Genomic DNA, 25,226 nt, shown 5'->3' with positions numbered 1-25,226 from the left:
CGTTACGGTCAACTTCAGTATCTTATTGACTGGAAGGGTTATGGCCCTGAGGAACGTTCATGGACCAATGCTTCTGATGTCCATGCTCCTGTCTTGGTCCGGAGATTCCATTCCAAGTTTCCTCAAAAGCCAAAGAAGTGTCCTGGGGCCACTCCTAAAGGGGGGGGTGCTGTCACGATCCGGGTATCTGGACGCCATTTCTTACCTATCAGATGCCTCCTAAGGCTGGCTCAGCGCTCCAGGACCGGATCCCATCTGTTATCCTGATGTGCACATTCCCGCATCCTCTCCTGTCTCTCTGGACGCAGTCACAGTAACGCCTTATACATCTGGCATGGCGTCTCCCGCGGCCTCCGCCGCAGTCCCTGAGCTTCTGCATTCAGAGTGGCGATTACGTCAGCCGCGGCCTCCGCTGTGTCCGCGTGGTCGGATGTGCATCTGTCAGCCTGGCATCTCCTGTCTCCGGTGGCCGGCGCCGCCATTACTGTTTTCCAGACCACATGGATTACAATCCAAACTTCCCTCCAAGTGTCTGCATGGGCGCAGCCATCTTGGATTCTGTCAGCTGATCATTCCTACCAATCCGTTGTCAGTATTATTAATTTGCATAATTGCCTAGCCAACGCCTTCCTTGCTGCAGGTATAAATAGGTTGTGCCTGAGCAAGGAAGGCGTCAGTGCTTTGGTTGTCAAACCTAGTTCCAGTTTGTCTCTCTTCTGTGAATGTCTTCCAGGTTCCAGCTCCTGTCTCCAGACTTCTGCTATAGAGACCCGCACCAGCATTCCATCTGCGGTGTAGCCTGACTCTCCGATCCATACTGGACTCACCTGTTTCCAGCTACAACATCACCTGCTTCCAGCTCAGCTTCCAGCAGTGTACAGCTTCTCTTAAAGGGCCGGTGTCCTTTCTGCAGTTTACCACTCTCCACCGGTATTATTATTTCTCCGCTCTCAAATTCTACATTTCATCTACATTGCATCGCTCTCAAGCTTTATTTATTATTTAACTGGTTCCAGCCAGTATCCACTCCGTGCCAACACCTGTCTGGTTCTAACCAGTACCCACAGCAGCATTTTATCTACAGCAGTCCAGCTTTCCCTGGAACACCAGCTGGTACGACCCTGGGCTTTCCTCATTGCTACAGTTGAGCCTGGTAAGGACTTTCCAACTTGCAGATAATAAGAACTGTCTCATACCACCAGAGCTCTGTGGCCCCTGCCACCCTGTAGTACCCAGGAACTGTATTATTATTTCTCTGCTGATTTTTATGTTACCTTTTACTGCTACTGTGATGCATGGAGTTTGTCATAAATAAATATCATTGACTTTTACTCAAGTTGTCGTGGTCACGCCTTCGGGCGGTTTTTCTTCATGTTACTTACATGTCCAGGGGTCTGATACAACCTCCCAGGTTCCGGTACATCTCAGCCCCTACAACTGAGGCTGCCTTCCGTCAGCTCAGGCCCTCAGTTGTGACATGAACATTGCAACTAATGACCGCGATGTTCATCCCATATGTGATCGCGATGCAAATGCAGGAAGGAGGTGGTATGCACCGCTTCCTGCATTTGCATTGCTATGGATTGCATTTGCAAAGCTGTTACTGATCAAATACAGTTGCAATTGCAAACTTTGCAGAATTAAGCCCTGAGGACCTGATCTAGAGATGGACGCAAATCTCTGCATACGCAGACAGGGCGAGCGCAAGAGTTCCCTTGCAGGCTTGCTGCGCTCACCATGCTGCGGGCACGGTGGCTCGCTGCACTCGCCAGAGGTTCTATACCCACTCCATGGGTATCGTGGACACCCACAAGTGGGGCTAGTCCTGTTTGGCCGGTATTCCGGCTGCCGGTGTTGCCAGCTGTCAGGATTCCGGTGTCGGTATCCTGAATGCCGGGATCCCGACTGGCGGCAACTTAAACATATATCATACAAACTATACACAAATAGAGCCTTAGTAGGAATCGAAGCTAAGAATACTGTTGTATGAGGTATTAATGCAATTACCATGCTATCCGTGCTGTGACAAGTCCCATTCCCGGTGTCCAATAGTCAGGCTGGGAATCTTTCCTCCAATGATCCAATAGATGTGGGTACTGTAATTAGGGCTCTGCTGTATGTGGTGTGGTACAAGCTCTCTTTTTGTCCTGAATGGCAAAGCAGAATCGATGACCTTGTGTATGCCTGGAGTAGCCAGCCGTACTATAAAAGGAGTCAGATCAAAAAAATATGCAAGTAGTAGTGATTACGGAACCAGCATGATTTCTGTAAATTTACCTCGAAATTTCAAACAACAATCAGCTATAAGGTTGATTTTGCCGTATAATTGATTGCAGCGTTAAATTTATCAGCAAACTCCCTAAAAATCACGTCAATTCCGTAATCTCAGAACATACTACATAACCCCCATATGAGAACTGTTCTATAAATTATAAATGTTCAACATTTTTTTAATGATTGGGTCTTTTTTGATCATCGTTACACCTGACGCTGAACGTTGATATAAATAGGAATATTGCTTATCCAAATCCACAGACACTGATTATGAAACAAGACGAAGTTAAAAATAATCTATCACCCGTCATGCAGCATCCCATTTTCAAAACCAAGACACTAAATATATGCTCAAAAACGTGGTCAAGTCCGCGGCTATTGGTCCTCTGAATGCATGGTCCGATATTTGCGTCATAACAATTAATGCTATTTATTTATTTGCAGCAAGTTTAAAGCACTCTGCACCCAAACACCCCAGGACACGGAATAGAAACTGACCGAAAACAAACAATAAAACAATCATATAAATAACAAGGAAACGACAGAACAGACAATAGTACATCCTAATAGGACTCACCCAAATTCCCTTTTCCACAACAACATTTTAAGCCATTTCCTGATCTGCGATGCAGTTATACAGAATTATGTACAGTCACACCGAAACACATGTAAACTGCAATTGAGAAGACAAGGTTGAATTCAGGCCAGAGGTCTGTAACCTATACAAAAGCCCATCCAATTTGTTGAAACCCTGTATTCTATGTGAAATTATTATTATTATTATTATTATTATTATTATTATTATTAGTAGTAGTAGTAGTAGTAGTAGCAGTAATATTATTATTATTATTATTATTATTATTATATAGTACATTTTCCATATTTTTTTGGGTACCAATAAATTGTAGCAACATCTTCCCAGAGTACCCCAAAATATCTTCATTTATTGCTTATTTTAATTTGAACGACAGTTTCATCCAGTCCAGTTTTGGAATGTTTGAAGTCCCATCACTTATTTTCCCTTGTGTAATACTGTGTATATGTACAGTATATATATATATATATATATATATATACAGGTTGAGTATCCCTTATCCAAGATGCTTGGGACCAGAGGTATTTTGGATATCGGATTTTTCCGTATTTTGGAATAATTGCATACCATAATTAGATATCATGGTGATGGGACCTAAATCTAAGCACAGAATGCATTTATGTTTCATATACACCTTATACATACAGCCTGAAGGTAATTGAAGCCAATATTTGTAATAACTTTGTGCATTAAACAAAGTGTGTGTACATTCACACAATTCATTTATGTTTCATATACACCTTATACACACAGCCTGAAGGTCATTTAATACAATATTTTTAATAACTTTGTGTATTAAACAAAGTTTGTGTACATTGAGCCATCAGAAAACAAAGGTTTCACTATCTCACTCTCACTCAAAAAAGTCCGTGATTCGGAATATTCCGTATTTCGGAAAGCAGCGAATTATACTTACGATAATTCCATTTCTTTGAAGTACTTCATGGCAGCCATACGATGGGTTAACGACCCATTCCCCTAGCATAGACAGGAGGTTCTTTCTTCTAATACATGCCCACTTTGGCTATATGAGTGCACCCCTCCCCCTATTCCCGGTCTTTTGAGTGTCTCCGTTATGTTTTGAAGAAAAACACTCCCACAGGGTGGGTAGTTCATGGGCTGCCATGAAGTACTTCAAAGAAATGGAATTATCTTAAGTATAATTCGCTGCTTTCTTTTACTTACTTCATGGCAGCCATACGATGGGATATACCAAAGCTGAATTACGGGAGGGACTCACACAAAACAAAACAAAACATTTGATGCTTAATATTTAATTAGACCAAGGCCTGTTGTAGGACCTGGTTACCAAAGTGAGCTTTAACAATATCCAAAGCACAATGCCCAGAGGAGGTGTGTACAGATGACCACGTGCTGCTGCACATATGTCTTCAATCGCCACCTGCACATTCCTAGCCCATGAGACAGAAACTGCCTTAGTCGAGTGTGCCTTGATATTCTCCCGAACTTCACGACCATCTCCTTGATATACGAATGTGAGCAGCTCTCTTATCCATCTCGCAATGGTTTGCTTTGTCGGCATACACCCTTTGCGCGACCCAACAGATACTAGGAACAAACTCTTCTCTTTCCTGAAGGATTTTACTCTGTCCAGATAAATGGTTATTGCCCTAACCAGATCTAAAGTATGCAACCTGCATTCCTCATCATTCTTTGGTTGAGGGAAAAAAGCTGGTAAGATGATTTCCTGATTGATATGAAAGGTTGACACGACTTTGTCAGGAAAGACGGGTTTGTTCTCAACACAACCTTATCAGATAATATTCTTAGGCTCTTCTACCCACAGAGCTTGCAATTCTCCAACTCTCCTTGCTGAAGTAACGGCCGTAAGGAAAACTACCTTCCAAGTGAGAAATTTCACACCAACCTCTTGTAACGGCTCGAATGGATGCTGCGTCAAAGCATTTAAAATTAGATTTATATCCCACTATCAACCTAACTCTTGGTCTTATTCTTTTCATGGCTTGACAGAACTTCTTAATTAACTCATCCTGAAATAATTTTCTGTCTAACAGAACACTCAGAGCCGATATATGCACCTTGAGAGTTGAAAACTGCCAAACCCTTGACAAATCCGTCATAAAGAAACTGCAGAACTTGTGCGGTTTCAGCCTTCAACACATCAAACTTATCTTCCGACCAGACAATAAAAGCTCTCCATATTCTATAATAAGCGTCTGAAGAGACCTTCTTCCTGGCTTTTAAAAGTAACTGAACAACCGATTCGGACAGACCCTTGCTTTTAGTAAACTCCGTTCAATTTCCAAGCCGTAAGCTGAAGACTCTGCGGGTTTGGGTATTCTAGAGGCCTTGATGCAACAGCCTCCTGACTACCGGTAATCTCCACATTTTTTCGACAGACATGTTCTGTACTGTTGGAAACCAAGTCCTTCTCCGCCAATAAGGGACTACTACAATTATTTACGCTCTCTCTTCTCTGATCTTCTTCAGTGTTCTGGCTATGAGAGGAAAAGGAGGAAAGACATACCCCAGTCTGAACTCCCACACTAGAGAAAGGGCACTCCTTCTGACGTTGGAAGGTAATACCTCGAGAAGAATCGAGGCAGCTTTGCGTTGAGGTCGGTAGCCATGAGATCTATATCGGGTTGCCCGAACCTGTCTACTATACTTTTGAATACTTGAGTACTTAACGCCCACTCCCCGGACTGAACTTGATTTCGACTTAGATAATCTGCCAACACGTTGTCTACGCCTGGAACATGTAGAGCCGTCAGGGACTTCAAATGTTGTTGTGCCCACTGCATGATGTACGAGACTTCCAACATGATTGTTCGAATCTTTGTCCCACCTTGGTGATTCAAATAAGCCCCTACTGCCGCATTGCCCGAGAAGACTCTTAGATGTTTCCCTACAAGTTGATCCCGGAATTCGCATATGGCCAACCACACCGCTCTCATTTCGAGCTGATTTGACGAATAACCTGCCTCTGTCAGGGACCATTCTCCTTGACAACTTTGCCTCTGCAGATGAGCACCGCAACCTGTTAGACTTGCGTCCGTAGTTAAAACTACATGCTGGGGCTCCATCAGTGACACACCTTGCTCGTATGTTTGACTGGTCTTCCACCAGGACAGTGAATCTTCTTGAATATTTCAGGGTGTTCCATTGCAACACTCTCATTCTCCACCTTGCCACTGCACAACGCCTATCGTGGAAGATATCATCCCTAATAGACGCAATGCTGTGTGAAAAGGAACCTTGTCCTGTCTTTGAACAGAGTGGATCAGCTCCTGTATCTTCGTATGCCTGTCCTCTGAAAGCATGACCACATACTGCCGCGTATCTATTAGGACACCCAGAAATTGAAGAACTTGTGTCAGTTCCAAATGACTCTTGCGCTTAAAACAGCCCGTCCTGCCAGACCTTAGCCAATGCACTGGCTCATGTGTCGGCTGCATAGTTGGACGCATCAGCAATTGACGTAGGTTCGGTCCCCTCCGGTATGCACTCATTGGAGGTTTGGTACCACAGAGACCCAGCTGGGGGTCAGTAGTCAGTAGTGGCCAATGTTGACCGTAGATGTTTCTAGCTGTGCATGAGGTGTGATCATATGTACTAACATGTACAACTCGATTATCCTTCTTTGATTTCACAACTTTATTAATCGGATGTTTAAAGCGATGACGTGCTTTTTTAATACATCTATTCAATGTTGTGAGTGAGTACCCTCTCTGAAGGAACCTGGATTTCATCTCCTCTATTTGTATTTCAGCAAGTTCATCTGTGGAGTTTATCCTCAGCACACGAAGGAATTGGGATATTGGCAAGCTTTCCTTGAGCATAGGTGGATGCTGGCTTGTAGCCTGTAAGATGGTATTACGATCCATTGCCTTGCGGTATATCCAGCTTTATACCGCTCCGCCAAAGTGTAACATCCAGGAAAGTTATTGTGGTTAGATCAGTCGTATAGGTGAATCTAATAGGTCCCTCAATACCATTAAGATTATCAATCATAGCTACCAGCTCGTCCCTAGTACCTGACCAGAGCAAAAAGATATCGTCAATAAACCTCATATATCTTAACAATCTATGTCCATATTGTGAAAATATATATTTACGCTCATACTCAGCCATATATAGATTAGCGTAGGCTGTCGCAAGATTGGAACCCATGGCTGTCCCCTGTATTTGAGCATAATTGTCTGCACCATACATGAAATAATTTTGTTTAGGGGCCAACTCAATAAGGTTTATCAGAAATTCTATAGATGGTTTTATATGCTGAGCTTCCACAAGTTGTTGTCTGATTGCATCAATACCATCGTGATGTGGAATTACCGTGTACAATGATTGTACATCAAGGGTCACTAGCCATATATCAGATCCCGGCAGTTCAATATCTCTGACCTTAGACAAAAAATCAGTAGTGTCACGTATATAACTCATTGTATTACACACTAAAGGCTGTAAGAATTGATCAACATAAATTTGCTAGTGGTTGCAAAAGTGAGCCCTTTGCCGATACAATCGGCCGACCTGGAGGATTGTCCAATCGTTTATGGACCTTCGGCAGTGTATACAGTATTGGTACAACAGGATGTTCAACCTTAAGATATTCCGCTACCGAGTCATCAATCCATCCTCCTTGATGGCCTAAATCAATGACCTCATCAATAGTTTTTTTATACATCTGGGTAGGGTTGATTTTTAATTTGACATATGTGAGTTTGTCCGCCAATTGGTATCGGATCTCTCTGTCATATTGGCTCCAGTCCTGGATAACCACCGCCCCGCCTTAATCCGCGGGGCGTATAACAATATTCTTGTTATCCTTAAGAGATTTCAACGCACTTCTCTGTTCAATTGATAAATTAAAATATTGAGGCTTCACATCAGCCCTTGCCACCATATCTGCTTCTGCTATGCGTACAAATGTTTTAATACTAGCATTGTGTGATATTGGATCATAATAGCTAGGTTTTTTACATACAACTGGCTCACCATGGTCATTCTTATTACCAAATTGTTCTCTTAGTCGCAGCTTTCGCCCCAGGTGAAAATTATCAACACTCCAATCAAATGGATTATGTGTAATGGTGGGGACAAAGAATAGGCCAAGAGACAACACTGATGATTCAGCTGTACTTAAAGTGTGTGAGGATAAATTGAATATGGAACTTAATTCCGGGGTCGCCGACCCCTTCTTCCTGTGTTTACCACCCCGCCTCTGCGAGTTCCTCGGGCGCCTCCTCTTCGGAATGGTGGGTATAAATACATCCCTGTCTCTAAAAAACGTTCCTGTCTGGTGTCATTAGAGTCTGTATTTTCACCTTCCGATGATGTTTGTACTGGAGAACTACCTTCTTGACTGAAAGGTCTCTGTCTACGATACCTAAATGGCCACCTAGTCTGACCTCATTAGAATTACCCGTTAACCATCTGTAAACTGTGTGTAATTTGTAATCCATATTAACTGTTTCCAGTTTCTTCCGTTTAAATTGTAATAATTCCTGTTGATAAGAATCTATTTGTCCCTTGAGTCTATCTATCCATGGTTCTGTTTTATCGTTAATCAACTTTTTCAGATGTAGACTCTTAAAGGTTTCAATCTCTGACCGTAATTTCAACAATTCATTGGTGACCTCTTCAATTACGAGAAGGATCAGATCTGACGAGCATTTATTGAGGACAGAACACCATTTAGTACAAAATGCTGGGTTGTTCCTCCCAAGAGTGGGCACATTGTGTACCCTAAATCCCCTAGGGATTTTTTTAGAACGATGATATTCACTAAGAAATTGGCCGTGCAGCACCAGATCTGTTTCACGTTTTCTCATCCTTAGTAATTTAGTATACAGATCAGGTACTGTTTCAGCTGGTAATTCTGCAAATTCAATCTGACCAAAGTATATTTTCTCTGCATCATCGTCAGTGAGAGATAAAAAATTATTTTCTGCTGCTCTCAATAAATCCTCGTCAAACACATTGACCCCTGTCTGCGTCATCATAGGTCTAGGATCAAATTACAACAAAAGGAATGCTTTATATGCAATTCTATTGCTCTGATCTGGTACGAGTATGAACAAGAGCAAGAAGTTTCCACTATGCAAAAAACACTAAAAAATACCACAGCTTGTGTCATCTAGTATGTCAGCATATCTGCCAGGCATGGAGACCAGATATCCTGGGGTAAAAACATTATTTACACATAGGGAAATTTTCACCAAAGTAGCCAAAGTTCATCCTTGAAAGCGGGTGCTTGACAAAGGTACCAGAGAACCAATATAGTCCTTGATCCACTAATATTGCATTGTATATGTCCGCACTCACAGCTATATCACAGTCATCAATGGGGTGCTCCACAAGGAGGCCTATATAGACTTCCACATATACCAGGTTATCTTCAAGACCCTACTGAGGGTCTCAAATAGAGGGCACTCACCAATCCGTTTCCATAGATAAAAAGTTTTATTTAGACCATTGAAGTCATCACATACATGTCGACGTTTCGGCTTCGCAGAGCCTTTTTCAAGACCACCACAGGAGACATCTGTTCAGCACGCCAGAAAGCGCAAGTACTTTGACTGCATGATTATGTTGTATTTCTTCCCCCATGAGACACACGATGTGCGCCTGGGCGGAAGTAGTGATGGAATGCACTGCACTCACCGGTGGAGCGCATATGACGTGCTTCCGGTCAATATGAGTGGAACGCATAGCGGTGACCAGTGGAGCGCATACGATGCGCTTCCGGTCATACCGCAATTTTAACAGATTAAAGGCAAGTGCTGAAAGTATGTGATGTGTCTCTATATTTACAAGAGGTAGTTAATAATGCTGCGATCACCCGGTAATGTATTTATGACTATTATATAAGTATTGGTTGTGACTCATGTCCAATATGTATACCTGCTCCAGTGATGGTATAGAACACTGTGACAGGGCTACTTCCGGTAATTAGGTAATTAAATCATTAAGGTGATTAAGTTTGTGCTATATAAGGGAGCCCGGGAGGCAGATGTCAGTATGCTGCTCTCTGGCGTGCTGAACAGATGTCTCCTGTGGTGGTCTTGAAAAAGGCTCTGCGAAGCCGAAACGTCGACATGTATATGATGACTTCAATGGTCTAAATAAAACTTTTTATCTATGGAAACGGATTGGTGAGTGCCCTCTATTTGAGACCCTCAGTAGGGTCTTGAAGATAACCTGGTATATGTGGAAGTCTATATAGGCCTCCGTGTGGAGCACCCCATTGATGACTGTGATATAGCTGTGAGTGCGGACATATAGAATGCAATATTAGTGGATCAAGGACTATATTGGTTCTCTGGTACGTTTGTCAAGCACCCGCTTTCAAGGATGAACTTTGGCTACTTTGGTGAAAATTTCCCTATGTGTAAATAATGTTTTTACCCCAGGATATCTGGTCTCCATGCCTGGCAGATATGCTGACATACTAGATCACGCAAGCTGTGGTATTTTTTAGTGTTTTTTGCATAGTGGACACTTCTTGCGCTTGTCCATACTCGTACCAGATCAGAGCAATAGAATTGCATATAAAGCATTCCTTTTGTTGTAATTTGATCCTAGACCTATGATGATGCAGACAGGGGTCAATGTGTTTGACGAGGATTTATTGAGAGCAGCAGAAAATAATTTTTTATCTCTCACTGACGATGATGCAGAGAAAATATACTTTGGTCAGATTGAGTTTGCAGAATTACCGGCAGAAACAGTACCTGATCTGTATACTAAATTACTAAGGATGAGAAAACGTGAAACAGATCTGGTGCTGCACGGCCAATTTCTTAGTGAATATCATCGTTCTAAAAAAATCCCTAGGGGATTTAGGGTACACAATGTGCCCACTCTTGGGAGGAACAACCGAGCATTTTGTACTAAATGGTGTTCTGTCCTCAATAAATGCTCGTCAGATCTGATCCTTCTCGTAATTGAAGAGGTCACCAATGAATTGTTGAAATTACGGTCAGAGATTGATGGTTAACGGGTAATTCTAATGAGGGTCAGACTAGGTGGCCATTTAGGTATCGTAGACAGAGACCTTTCAGTCAAGAAGGTAGTTCTCCAGTACAAACATCATCGGAAGGTGAAAATACAGACTCTAATGACACCAGACAGGAACGTTTTTTAGAGACAGGGACGTATTTATACCCACCATCCGAAGAGGAGGCGCCCGAGGAACTCGCAGAGGCGGGGTGGTAAACACAGGAAGGAAGGGGTCGGCGACCCCGGAATTAAGTTCCATATTCAATTTATCCTCACACACTTTAAGTACAGCTGAATCATCAGTGTTGTCCCTTGGCCTATCCTTAGTCCCCACCATTTGTACGCATAGCAGAAGCAGATATGGTGGCAAGGGCTGATGTGAAGCCTCAATATTTTAATTTATCAATTGAACAGAGAAGTGCGTTGAAATCTCTTAAGGATAACAAGAATATTGTTATACGCCCCGCGGATAAAGGCGGGGCGGTGGTTATCCAGGACTGGAGCCAATATGACAGAGAGATCCGATACCAATTGGCGGACAAACTCACATATGTCAAATTAAAAATCAACCCTACCCAGATGTATAAAAAAACTATTGATGAGGTAATTGATTTAGGCCATCAGGGAGGATGGATTGATGACTCGGTAGCGGAATATCTTAAGGTTGAACATCCTGTTGTACCAATACTGTATACACTGCCGAAGGTCCATAAACGATTGGACAATCCTCCAGGTCGGCCGATTGTATCGGCAAAGGGGTCACTTTTGCAACCACTAGCTATTTATGTTGATCAATTCTTACAGCCTTTAGTGTGTAATACAATGAGTTATATACGTGACACTACTGATTTTTTGTCTAAGGTCAGAGATATTGAACTGCCGGGATCTGATATATGGCTGGTGACCCTTGATGTACAATCATTGTACACGGTAATTCCACATCACGATGGTATTGATGCAATCAGACAACAACTTGTGGAAGCTCAGCATATAAAACCACCTATAGAATTTCTGATAAACCTTATTGAGTTGGTCCTTAAACGAAATTATTTCATGTATGGTGCAGACTATTATGCTCAAATACAGGGGACAGCCATGGGTTCCAATCTTGCGACAGCCTACGCTAATCTATATATGGCTGAGTATGAGCGTAAATATATATTTTCACAATATGGTTATAGATTGTTAAGATATATGAGGTTTATTGACAATATCTTTTTGCTCTGGTCAGGTACTAGGGACGAGCTGGTAGCTATGATTGATAACCTTAATGGTATTGAGGGACCTATTAGATTCACCTATACGATTGATCTAACCACAATAACTTTCCTGGATGTTACACTTTGGCGGAACGGTATAAAGCTGGATATACCACAAGGCAACGGATCGTAATACCATCTTACAGGCTACAAGCCAGCATCCACCTATGCTCAAGGAAAGCTTGCCAATATCCCAATTCCTTTGTGTGCTGAGGATAAACTCCACAGATGAACTTGCTGAAATACAAATAGAGGAGATGAAATCCAGGTTCCTTCAGAGAGGGTACTCACTCACAACATTGAATAGATGTATTAAAAAAGCACGTCATCGCTTTAAACATCCGATTAATAAAGTTGTGAAATCAAAGAAGGATAATCGAGTTGTACATGTTAGTACATATGATCACACCTCATGCACAGCTAGAAACATCTACGGTCAACATTGGCCACTACTGACTACTGACCCCCAGCTGGGTCTCTGTGGTACCAAACCTCCAATGAGTGCATACCGGAGGGGACCGAACCTACGTCAATTGCTGATGCGTCCAACTATGCAGCCGACACATGAGCCAGTGCATTGGCTAAGGTCTGGCAGGACAGGCTGTTTTAAGTGCAAAGGTTGTACCACTTGTAATTCAATGTTGAGTGGTAAGGAAATCCGGCACCCACACAATGGTACAAAAATCCGAATCCGTTACAATCTATCCTGTATGAGTGCCTTTGTCATCTACGTGATAATATGCCCGTGTGGTCTCTATTATACAGGTATGACAAGCAGACCATTCAGGGATAGAATGGCAAATCATCGTTACTCAATTAGATCTGCAATCCAGACAAATGCCACTGATAAACCTGTTGCTAAACATTTTCTCCTTCATAATCACCAGGTTTCGACTTTACGATGTATGATTATAGATCAGGTACCGGAACTGACCAGCGGGGGTGATAGGGTTCTAGCGCTGAAAAGACTTGAGTCACGATGGATATACAGATTGGATACCATCACACCTCGTGGACTCAATGAAAATAATCCACTGAAGATTTTTATACATTAGACGGGGATCGTTTTCGATCCTGATACAGTCTGAAGCAAGAAGTGTCAAAATATCTCTTTAAATAATAGTAATTGAGTAATTAGAAGTAATAATGTTTTCCCTATGCAATTTTAATGTTTTGTGGTGTTTATTTCCTACAATCATGTGCTGTTTTTTTCAGTTTGTTCCTATTCTTCTTTTTTATGTAGGTATTCATTGTTGTGCAGTTGCACGACATGTTTTCTGATGCACTGGTATACTTTTAAAGGGACAGTGTGTGTGGTGTCTCCCGGGCTCCTTTGTATAGCTATTTTATGAGACCGCAGTCTATATGATAGCGGGTCTAAAGTGTAATATGGTCAATAGTATAATTATAAGCTCAGATACGAAGATTATGATGTACTTTGACTGCATGATTATGTTGTATTTCTTCCCCCATGAGACACACGATGTGCGCCTGGGCGGAAGTAGTGATGGAATGCACAGCACTCACCGGTGGAGCGCATATGACGCGCTTCCGGTCAATATGAGTGGAACGCATAGCGGTGACCAGTGGAGCGCATATGATGCGCTTCCGGTCATACCGCGATTTTAACAGATTAAAGGCAAGTGCTGAAAGTATGTGATGTGTCTCTATATTTACAAGAGGTAGTTAATAATGCTGCGATCACCAAGTAATGTATTTATGACTATTATATAAGTATTGGTTGTGACTCATGTCCAATATGTATACCTGCTCCAGTGATGGTATAGAACACTGTGACAGGGCTACTTCCGGTAATTAGGTAATTAAATCATTAAGGTGATTAAGTTTGTGCTATATAAGGAGCCCGTGAGGCAGATGTCAGTATGCTGCTCTCTGGCGTGCTCAACAGATGTCTCCTGTGGTGGTCTTGAAAAAGGCTCTGCGAAGCCGAAACGTCGACATGTATATGATGACTTCAATGGTCTAAATAAAACTTTTTATCTATGGAAACGGATTGGTGAGTGCCCTCTATTTGAGACCCTCAGTAGGGTCTTGAAGATAACCTGGTATATATATATATATATATATGCTTCAACAAAAAATACCCTATCTTGCGCTCCTCAATCCATTAGCTGCAACCCCTGGAGAACCTCTGGTATTTTAATTTGAACGACAGTTTCGTCCAGTCCAGTTTTGGAATGTTTGAAGTCCCATCACTTATTTTCCCTTGTGTAATACTGGGTATATATACTGTATATATATATATATATATATATATACATACACGCTTCAACAAAGAAATACCCTATTCTGCGCTCCTCAATCCATTAGCCGCAAACCCCTGGAGAACCTCTGGTAGTAGGAGCCAGTAAAATATGTACATATACATAAAACAATTTCAGAGTGTGCTAGTAAATAATGAAATTGGACTGTATCATATTTTCAACAATCCACATTTGAACAATACAATAGATTTTCTTGAAAAATAAGTAATCCTTCTTTATAGTCCAATAATTACCCGTAAAACATACTTTTTCACCAAAAAATAACACCCAAAAAACAAAGCCAAATGGCCACTCAGTAAGAGATAGCAAATATTTTATTTGTAATTTAAAACAATTCAGTATATTTGAAAATATTAGTTTTACATACATCAATGGAATAAAAATAAAGCATATCCATTACAGGAGAGTGCGTTATGTTACGCTTACTCCACCTTTTTAGGGTGTGAGCTGAAGGAAGGATCCTCATTGTGTTTGGACAATTAACTTTTGTCTGTTAAAACTAGGGATGTGCACCTGAAATTTTTCGGATTTTGTGTTTTGGTTTTGGGTTCGGTTCCGTGGCCGTGTTTTGGATTCGAACGCGTTTTGGCAAAACCTCACCGATTTTTTTTTTTGTCGGATTTTTTTCAAAAAACCCTAAAAAACAGCTTAAATCATTGAATTTGGGGGTAATTTTGATCCCATAGTATTATTAACCTCAATAACCATAATTTACACTCATTTCCAGTCTATTCTGAACACCTCACACCTCACAATATTATTTTTAGTCCTAAAATTTGCACCAAGGTGGCTGGATGACTAAGCTAAGCGACCCTAGTGGCCGACACAAACACCTGGCCCATCTAGGAGTGGCACTGCAGTGTCACGCAGGATGGCCCTTCCAAAAACTACTCCCCAAACAGCACATGACGCAAAGAAGAAAAAAAAGAGGCGCAATGAGGTAGCTGTGTGAGTAAGCTAAGCGACCCTAGTGGCCGACACAAACACCTGGCCCATCTAGGAGTGGCACTGCAGTGTCACGCAGGATGGCCCTTCAAAAAACTACTCCCCAAACAGCACATGACGCAAAGAAGAAAAAAAGAAAAAAAGAGGTGCAAGATGGAATTGTCCTTGGGCCCTCCCACCCACCCTTATGTTGTATAAACAGGACATGCACACTTTAACCAACCCATCATTTCAGCGACAGGGTCTGCCACACGACTGTGACTGAAATGACTGGTTGGTTTGGGCCCCCACCAAAAAAGAAGCAATCAATCTCTCCTTGCACAAACTGGCTCTACAGAGGCAAGATGTCCACCTCATCATCATCGTCCGATTCATCACCCCTTTCACTGTGTACATCCCCCTCCTCACAGATTATTAATTCGTCCCCACTGGAATCCACCATCTCAGATCCCCGTGTACTTTCTGGAGGCAATTGCTGCTGGTGAATGTCTCCAAGGAGTAATTGATTATAATTCATTTTAATGAACATCATCTTCTCCACATTTTCTGGAAGTAGCCTCGTACGCCGATTGCTGACAAGGTGAGCGGCGGCACTAAACACTCTTTCGGAGTACACACTGGAGGGAGGGCAACTTAGGTAGAATAAAGCCAGTTTGTGCAAGGGCCTCCAAATTGCCTCTTTTCCCTGCCAGTATACGTACGGACTGTCTGACATGCCTACTTGGATGCGGTCACTCATATAATCCTCCACCATTCTTTCAATGGTGAGAGAATCATATGCAGTGACAGTAGACGACATGTCAGTAATCGTTGGCAGGTCCTTCAGTCCGGACCAGATGTCAGCATCAGCAGTCGCTCCAGACTGCCCTGCATCACCGCCAGCGGGTGGGCTCGGAATTCGTAGCCTTTACCTCGCACCCCCAGTTGCGGGAGAATGTGAAGGAGGAGATGTTGACAGGTCGCGTTCCGCTTGACTTGACAATTTTCTCACCAGCAGTTCTTTGAACCCCTGCAGACTTGTGTCTGCCGGAAAGAGAGATCCAACGTAGGTTTTAAATCTAGGATCGAGCACGGTGGCCAAAATGTAGTGCTCTGATTTCAACAGATTGACCACACGTGAATCCTGGTTAAGCGAATTAAGGGCTCCATCCACAAGTCCCACATGCCTAGCGGAATCGCTGTGTTTTAGCTCCTCCTTCAATGCCTCCAGCTTCTTCTGCAAAAGCCTGATGAGGGGAATGACCTGACTCAGGCTGGCAGTGTCTGAACTGACTTCACGTGTGGCAAGTTCAAAGGGCAGCAGAACCTTGCACAACGTTGAAATCATTCTCCACTGCGCTTGAGTAAGGTGCATTCCCCCTCCTTTGCCTATATCGTGGGCAGATGTATAGGCTTGAATGGCCTTTTGCTGCTCCTCCATCCTCTGAAGCATATAGAGGGTTGAATTCCACCTCGTTACCACCTCTTGCTTCAGATGATGGCAGGGCAGGTTCAGGTTTTTTTGGTGGTGCTCCAGTCTTCTGTACGCGGTGCCTGCACGCCGAAAGTGGCCCGCAATTCTTCTGGCCACCGACAGCATCTCTTGCACGCCCCTGTCGTTTTTTAAATAATTCTGCACCACCAAATTCAAGGTATGTGCAAAACATGGGACATGCTGGAATTTGCCCAGATGTAATGCGCGCACAATAATGCTGGCGTTGTCCGATGTCACAAATCCCCAGGAGAGTCCAATTGGGGTAAGCCATTCTGCGATGATCTTCCTCAGTTGCCGTAAGAGGTTTTCAGCTGTGTGCGTATTCTGGAAAGCGGTGATACAAAGCGTAGCCTGCCTAGGAACGAGTTGGCGTTTGCGAGATCCTGCTACTGGTGCCGCCGCTGCTGTTCTTGCAGCGGGAGGCAATACATCTACCCAGTGGGCTGTCACAGTCATGTAGTCCTGAGTCTGCCCTGCTCCACTTGTCCACATGTCCGTGGTTAAGTGGACATTGGGTACAACTGCATTTTTTAGGACACTGGTGAGTCTTTTTCTGACGTCTGTGTACATTCTCGGTATCGCCTGCCTAGAGAAGTGGAACCTAGATGGTATTTGGTAACGGGGGCACACTGCCTCAATAAATTGTCTAGTTCCCTGTGAACTAACGGCGGATACCGGACGCACGTCTAACACCAACATAGTTGTCAAGGCCTCAGTTATCCGCTTTGCAGCAGGATGACTGCTGTGATATTTCATCTTCCTCGCAAAGGACTGTTGGACAGTCAATTGCTTACTGGAAGTAGTACAAGTGGTCTTCCGACTTCCCCTCTGGGATGACGATCGACTCCCAGCAGCAACAACAGCAGCGCCAGCAGCAGTAGGCGTTACACTCAAGGATGCATCGGAGGAATCCCAGGCAGGAGAGGACTCGTCAGACTTGCCAGTGACATGGCCTGCAGGACTAATGGCTTTCCTGGGTAAGGAGGAAATTGACACTGAGGGAGTTGGTGGTGTGGTTTGCGCGAGCTTGGTTACAAGAGGAAGGGATTTACTGGTCAGTGGACTGCTTCCGCTGTCGCCCAAAGTTTTTGAACTTGTCACTGACTTATTATGAATGCGCTGCCGGTGACGTATAAGGGAGGATGTTCCGAGGTGGTTAACGTCCTTACCCCTACTTATTACAGCTTGACAAAGGCAACACACGGCTTGACACCTGTTGTCCGCATTTCTGTTGAAATACTTCCACACTGAAGAGCTGATTTTTTTGGTATTTTCACCAGGCATGTCAATGGCCATATTCCTCCCACGGACAACAGGTGTCTCCCCGGGTGCCTGACTTAAACAAACCACCTCACCATCAGAATCCTCCTTGTCAATTTCCTCCCCAGCCCAAGCAACACCCATATCCTCATCCTGGTGTACTTCAACACTGACATCTTCAATTTCACTATCTGGAACTGGACTGCGGGTGCTCCTTTCAACACTTGCAGGGGGCGTGCAAATGGTGGAAGGCGCAAGCTCTTCCCGTCCAGTGTTGGGAAGGTCAGGCATCGCCACCGACACAATTGGACTCTCCTTTGGGATTTGTGATTTCGAAGAACGCACAGTTCTTTGCTGTGCTTTTGCCGCAAGTCTTTTCTTTTTTCTAGCGAGAGGATGAGTGCTTCCATCCTCATGTGAAGCTGAACCACTAGCCATGAACATAGGCCAGGGCCTCAGCCGTTCCTTGCCACTCCGTGTCGTAAATGGCATATTGGCAAGTTTACGCTTCTCCTCAGACGCTTTTAATTTTGATTTTTGGGTAATTTTTTTACTGATCTTTTGTGTTTTGGATTTTACATGCTCTGTACTATGACATTGGGCATCGGCCTTGGCAGACGACGTTGATGGCATTTCATCGTCTCGGCTATGACTAGTGGCAGCAGCTTCAGCACGAGGTGGAAGTGGATCTTGATCTTTCCCTATTTTTTTAACCTCCACATTTTTGTTCTCCATATTTTGCGCACAAGTAAAAGCCACCACAGGTATACAATGTAGATGGATGGATAGTATTACTTATACTTATGGACGACGAGTGACGAGTCGACACAGAGGTAGGTACAGCCGTGGCCTACCGTACTGCTGCTTAGTGCTTATATATAAATATAATATACTGTATAACGGACCTGGTGGACAGTGTCAGCAGACTGCTAAACTAGTATGAAGAAAGAAAAAAAAACACCACAGGTATACAATGTAGATGGATGGATAGTATTACTTATACTTATGGACGACGAGTGACGAGTCGACACAGAGGTAGGTACAGCCGTGGCCTACCGTACTGCTGCTTAGTGCTTATATATAAATATAATATACTGTATAACGGACCTGGTGGACAGTGTCAGCAGACTGCTAAACTAGTATGAAGAAAGAAAAAAAAACACCACAGGTATACAATGTAGATGGATGGATAGTATTACTTATACTTATGGACGACGAGTGACGAGTCGACACAGAGGTAGGTACAGCCGTGGCCTACCGTACTGCTGCTTAGTGCTTATATATAAATATAATATACTGTATAACGGACCTGGTGGACAGTGTCAGCAGACTGCTAAACTAGTATGAAGAAAGAAAAAAAAACACCACAGGTATAATGTAGATGGATGGATAGTATTACTTATACTTATGGACGACGAGTGACGAGTCGACACAGAGGTAGGTACAGCCGTGGCCTACCGTACTGCTGCTTAGTGCTTATATATAAATATAATATACTGTATAACGGACCTGGTGGACAGTGTCAGCAGACTGCTAAACTAGTATGAAGAAAGAAAAAAAAATACCACAGGTATACAATGTAGATGGATGGATAGTATTACTTATACTTATGGACGACGAGTGACGAGTCGACACAGAGGTAGGTACAGCCGTGGCCTACCGTACTGCTGCTTAGTGCTTATATATAAATATAATATACTGTATAACGGACCTGGTGGACAGTGTCAGCAGACTGCTAAACTAGTATGAAGAAAGAAAAAAAAACACCACAGGTATAATGTAGATGGATGGATAGTATTACTTATACTTATGGACGACGAGTGACGAGTCGACACAGAGGTAGGTACAGCCGTGGCCTACCGTACTGCTGCTAAGTGCTTAATTATATATATAATATACTGTATAACGGACCTGGTGGACACTGTCAGCAGACTGCTAAACAAACTAGCATGAAGAAAGAAAAAAAAAAACACACCACAGTGTTTTTCAGGCAGACAAACGTATACTGGACTGGTGGTCACTGTCAGCAAAACTGTGCACTGTACTCCTGCTATAACTGCTCCCCAGTCCCCACAATTAGGCAGTGTGAGCAGTGCACTCAGCACAGATATATCATGCAGCAGTGCAGCACACTGAGTGAGCACAGATATGGTGGAGCGTTTTTTTTCAGGCAGAGAAACAACGGATTAATTAAACTCAAAACCCTGCACTCCCTAACAGCTGCTCCCCGTCCCCAATCCTCCCCACAATTTATAACTAACTAAGTTCTACTATAGTTCTACTATAACGGAGAGGACGCCAGCCACGTCCTCTCCCTATCAATCTCAATGCACGTGTGAAAATGGCGGCGACGCGCGGCTCCTTATATAGAATCCGAGTCTCGCGAGAATCCGACAGCGGGATGATGACGTTCGGGCGCGCTCGGGTTAACCGAGCAAGGCGGGAGGATCCGAGTCGCTCGGACCCGTGTAAAAAAAAGGTGAAGTTCGGGCGGGTTCGGATTCCGAGGAACCAAACCCGCTCATCACTAGTTAAAACCCTACGTGTTTCGTCCTGAGGACTTCTTCAGGGGTAGGTATCGACTGATATCTAAAAGGCAAGTACGGAGTAATTCTGGTATGGCTTTGTCCAAAGGATGGATCTAGATGTCCAACAAATGATCATATCCATCTATTGGACCATTATCACAGGTTTATAGATGGAATGGGGCCTCTTTAAGCTCCATATAGACCAAATATAAAAGAAATAGGAATTATCCTTTAGTAGCCTTTTGTCAATAAGCTAACAATATCCCCTGTATTCAGCTACTCACATATTTTACTTGTCATTTGCAATCGGACTACTGAACATAATAATATTTTCATTGCTTTTTCAAAATGATAAACGACTGCTGTAAAGGGGATTGTATTTTTTAAAAATTTTAAATGCAAAATATTACTTGTATTTTCCGATAACACTCTCAAGACCTTATTATATCTTGTGTGTAAGACACTTCATTATGTACCTTTAGGATATTGTGACTTTCATATTTACTAAAACTGACAAGCAGCATATATACAGTAAGTGATCATAGGGTGCAAGTATATACAGTTATATGCCTGACACAGAAATACTGTTGGGCACACCTTGAGATACGTCCCCCTCAACATAATCTAATCAGTACATTTTGCATTACAATCTTGGCAGCTGTAGCACACAGATGTGTCAACCTTTGAATATAGGCCCAGATTTATCAAGCCTTGTCGAGTGATAATTTGCATGTTGCTAAAGCGCCAACCAACCAGCTCCTAACTGCCATGTTACAGGCTGTGTTTGAAAAAAGACAGGAGCTGATTAATTGGTAATTTAGCACCGTGCAATTTATCACTCCTCAAGGCTTGATAAATCTAAGCCATAATATGTAAAATATTTCACCAGAAAGGTGCAATAATTCAGTGTAAATGCACAATGGGTGCCACTGAGGTGGTGACTAGATTAGAGGCTCAATTAAAAAGTTCTTCCAATTCCTCTTGAATATAGGCAGTTCCTTCAAGGAAAAGATAGATACAGTAATTACCAGTTCCATGGATAATGGTTCAATTGAAGGTAGGATGGATCTATACATGAATCCTGCAGCTTCGTGTAGTCTTGTTTGAGACTTAGGAGAGGTGTCCAAGGCCAGCCATGGCGGATAAATCCTTAGGACCTGTGCAGTGGAAACTTCTTTAGGTAGGCACTATCACTGTGTTGTGTGAATTGAGACTCACATAAAATAGCCCAGTAAAGGCAATCACTGACGCGTTTCAATGCACAAGACACTTCCTCAGAGGCAGATGACTGAATTGGCACCAAATTCATCACTTAAACAAGTACCATCTGTATTTGTCATTTGTTAGATAACATGAGTTGTATGTACCTTAAAAGATAAACGTTTTTTTTTGTAAAATTAGATCTACCAAAAATGTAAATTGAACTAGTTTAGATTTATACATTAATAAAATTGGCATGTTTTAAAATTATTTATCTGTTGCTGCCCTTTTTCCAAAAATGCTCATTGTAGGCAAGTAGCCATAGTATTAGATAGAGACATTATTATGAAATCTATTGTCTATATGGTACAACGTGCTTTTACAGCATATGTTAAGTTTATATTTCTTTTGTGCTAAAAATACTGTTATAATGTTGGCAGCCAGCAAACTCCCCGATCTGCTAATTTCATAAGATTGTGCTGTAATAAGGAATTTGCTGATTATTCACCAGCTACCCAACACAAATAAAAAAGTACTTGTGGGTATCACGAGGGTGTTGACAGAACGAGTAATTTCTTATTTTCTTATATATGGGGATTACCTTTAAAAGCTGGATTAAAAATATTCTTTTGAAGAAGCATGGACAGTTATTACTTGGTATGATCACAACAATTTAGAACGTTTATATGAAGGGCCCAATTTAGAGCATTGATGCGCACCCCTCCGTGCACACATCCGTCCAGAGATGTAGCTAGGTGCCATGGTTCCCGGAGCAAGGGTATGTTTCGGCGCGCCCCTCCCATTACTGAAGTGGGGGCATGTTACATTTGAAAAGTCAAAATATAGAAAAATCCTAAATTGGTGACAGGGTCAGTTCTAGACCTTGTGGAGCTCAGTGCAAAGGGCGCACATCAAAAATGTAGGTGAGTGGCTTCATGGGGAAAGGGTATGGCCACAGAATAGTTTCACATGACACCACACAGTAGTACACCTTATACACTTTACGGCACACAGTGGAGCCCCTTATACAATCACTTTTACATGTTACACCACAGTAGAGCCGCTTATACACGTTACACCACAGTAGAGCCGCTTATACACTTTACACCACAGTATTATTATTATTATTATTATTATTATTATTATTATTATTATCCTTTATAAACATACCTGCATCAGCAGACGAGACTGAAATAAATATCAGGGCGGCAGAAAACAGAGGAATTTGGTGCCGTCACAGGGAGTATTGAAAAAAAGGTTAAGTAAGAGACGTGAGGGAAGAGGGCCCTGCTCATGAAAGCTTACACTCTAAAGACAGTAGATACATTACACCATAGTAGAGCCGCTTATATCTTACATAACACAGTGGAGCCGCTTATACACTTTACACCACAGTAGAGCATACTTACCTACACTGCAAGTCTCCTCTCCGGGAGAAGCCCGGAGAGGAGACGCAGCAGGTGTCTTCAGGGGGCGGGGCCGGACTGTGACATCACTAAGCCCCGGCCCCCGAAATGCCGCGATTCGCGGGTCCGCGGGAAGGGGCGGGGCTAAAATGACGCAATTTGCGTCATTTTAACCCCTTCTCCACCCGACGGACCCGCAAATGCGGGAGGTTATCTCCATCCTGCTCGCATCACTAAGATGCGAGCAGGATGCGGGAGACCTGCCCACTCTTCCGGGGGTGCGAGGGGCTACCCCAAAAAACGGGAGCCTCCCGCAGCTTCCGGGAGAGTAGGTAAGTATGCAGTAGAGCTGCTTATACACTTTACATCAAGTATAACTGTTTACACATGTTATGACAAAGTAGAGCCCTTAATACATGTTACTCTGCAGCTTCTAATGCAGAGAGAGGTGATTCAGCAGCAGCGGGGGCAAAGAGAGGTGCTGCAGCAGCCGGCGCAGAGAGGGGTGCTGCAATATCCGGGGCAGAGAGGGGTGCTGCAGCAGCTGGGGCAGAGACAGGTTAGGCAGCAACTAGTGATGAGCGGGTTCGGTTTCTCGGAAACCGAACCCCCCCGAACTTCACGCTTTTTACACGGGTCCGAGGCAGACTCGGATCTTCCCGCCTTGCTCGGTTAACCCGAGCGCGCCCGAACGTCATCATCCCGCTGTCGGATTCTCGCGAGGCTCGGATTCTATCGCGAGACTCGGATTCTATATAAGGAGCCGTTCTCTGCCTGAAAAAAAACGATACACAGTGTGACACAGTCACATACCATATCTGTGCTCAGCCTCAGTGTGCTGCATCATATGTAATACTGTATATCTGACTGTGCTGAGTGCTCACTGCTCACACAGCTTAATTGTGGGGGAGACTGGGGAGCAGTTATAGCAGGAGTACATATTTTAAGTACAGTGCACACTTTTGCTGCCAGAGTGCCACTGCCAGTGTGACTGACCAGTGACCACTGACCACCAGTATATTGTGATTGTCTGCTGACCACCAGTATATTGTGATTGTCTGCCTGAAAAAGTTAAACACTCGTTGTGTGGTGTTTTTTATTCTATAAACGCATTCTGCTGACAGTGTCCAGCAGGTCCGTCATTATATAATATATACCTGTCCGGCTGCAGTAGTGATATATATATATTTTTTATATCATTATCATCCAGTCTATATTAGCAGCAGACGCAGTACGGTAGTCCACGGCTGTAGCTACCTCTGTGTCGGCAGTCGCTCGTCCATCCATAATTGTATACCACCTACCCGTGGTGTTTTTTTTTTCTATCTTCTTGATACTAGTAGCTTACTTTAGGAGTCTGCAGTGCTGAGCTGACAGTGTCCAGCAGGTCCGTCATTATATAATATATACCTGTCCGGTTGCAGTAGTGATATATATATATATTTTTTATATCATTATCATCCAGTCTATATTAGCAGCAGACGCAGTACGGTAGTCCACGGCTGTAGCTACCTCTGTGTCGGCAGTCGCTCGTCCATCCATAATTGTATACCACCTACCCGTGGTGTTTTTTTTTTTTCTATCTTCTTGATACTAGTAGCTTACTTTAGGAGTCTGCAGTGCTGAGCTGACAGTGTCCAGCAGGTCCGTCATTATATAATATATACCTGTCCGGCTGCAGTAGTGATATATATATTTTTTTTATATCATTATCATCCAGTCTATATTAGCAGCAGACGCAGTACGGTAGTCCACGGCTGTAGCTACCTCTGTGTCGGCAGTCGCTCGTCATCCATAAGTATACTAGTATCCATCCATCTCCATTGTTTACCTGAGGTGCCTTTTAGTTGTGCCTATTAAAATATGGAGAACAAAAATGTTGAGGTTCCAAAAATAGGGAAAGATCAAGATCGACTTCCACCTCGTGCTGAAGCTGCTGCCACTAGTCATGGCCGAGACGATGAAATGCCATCAACGTCGTCTGCCAAGGCCGATGCCCAATGTCATAGTA

At 43.2% G+C, this 25,226-nt stretch overlaps 1 long non-coding RNA gene across 1 annotated transcript in view; it reads right to left on the bottom strand.

Moving 5' to 3' along the window:
- Positions 1 to 25,226, bottom strand: part of LOC135003384 (uncharacterized) — a 113,143-nt gene that overhangs the window by 7,824 nt on the left and 80,093 nt on the right. Inside the window, exon 2 of the long non-coding RNA XR_010204413.1 lies at positions 2,008 to 2,147. This is a non-coding gene — a long non-coding RNA (uncharacterized LOC135003384). The remainder of the gene's footprint in view (positions 1 to 2,007; positions 2,148 to 25,226) is intronic.

Source organism: Pseudophryne corroboree, chromosome 2 (genome assembly GCF_028390025.1).
Source record: "Pseudophryne corroboree isolate aPseCor3 chromosome 2, aPseCor3.hap2, whole genome shotgun sequence".
Classification (NCBI taxonomy): Eukaryota; Metazoa; Chordata; class Amphibia; order Anura; family Myobatrachidae; genus Pseudophryne; species Pseudophryne corroboree.
Note: the sequence above shows the minus strand (reverse complement) of the source record. Positions and strands in the feature narration are given on the sequence as shown.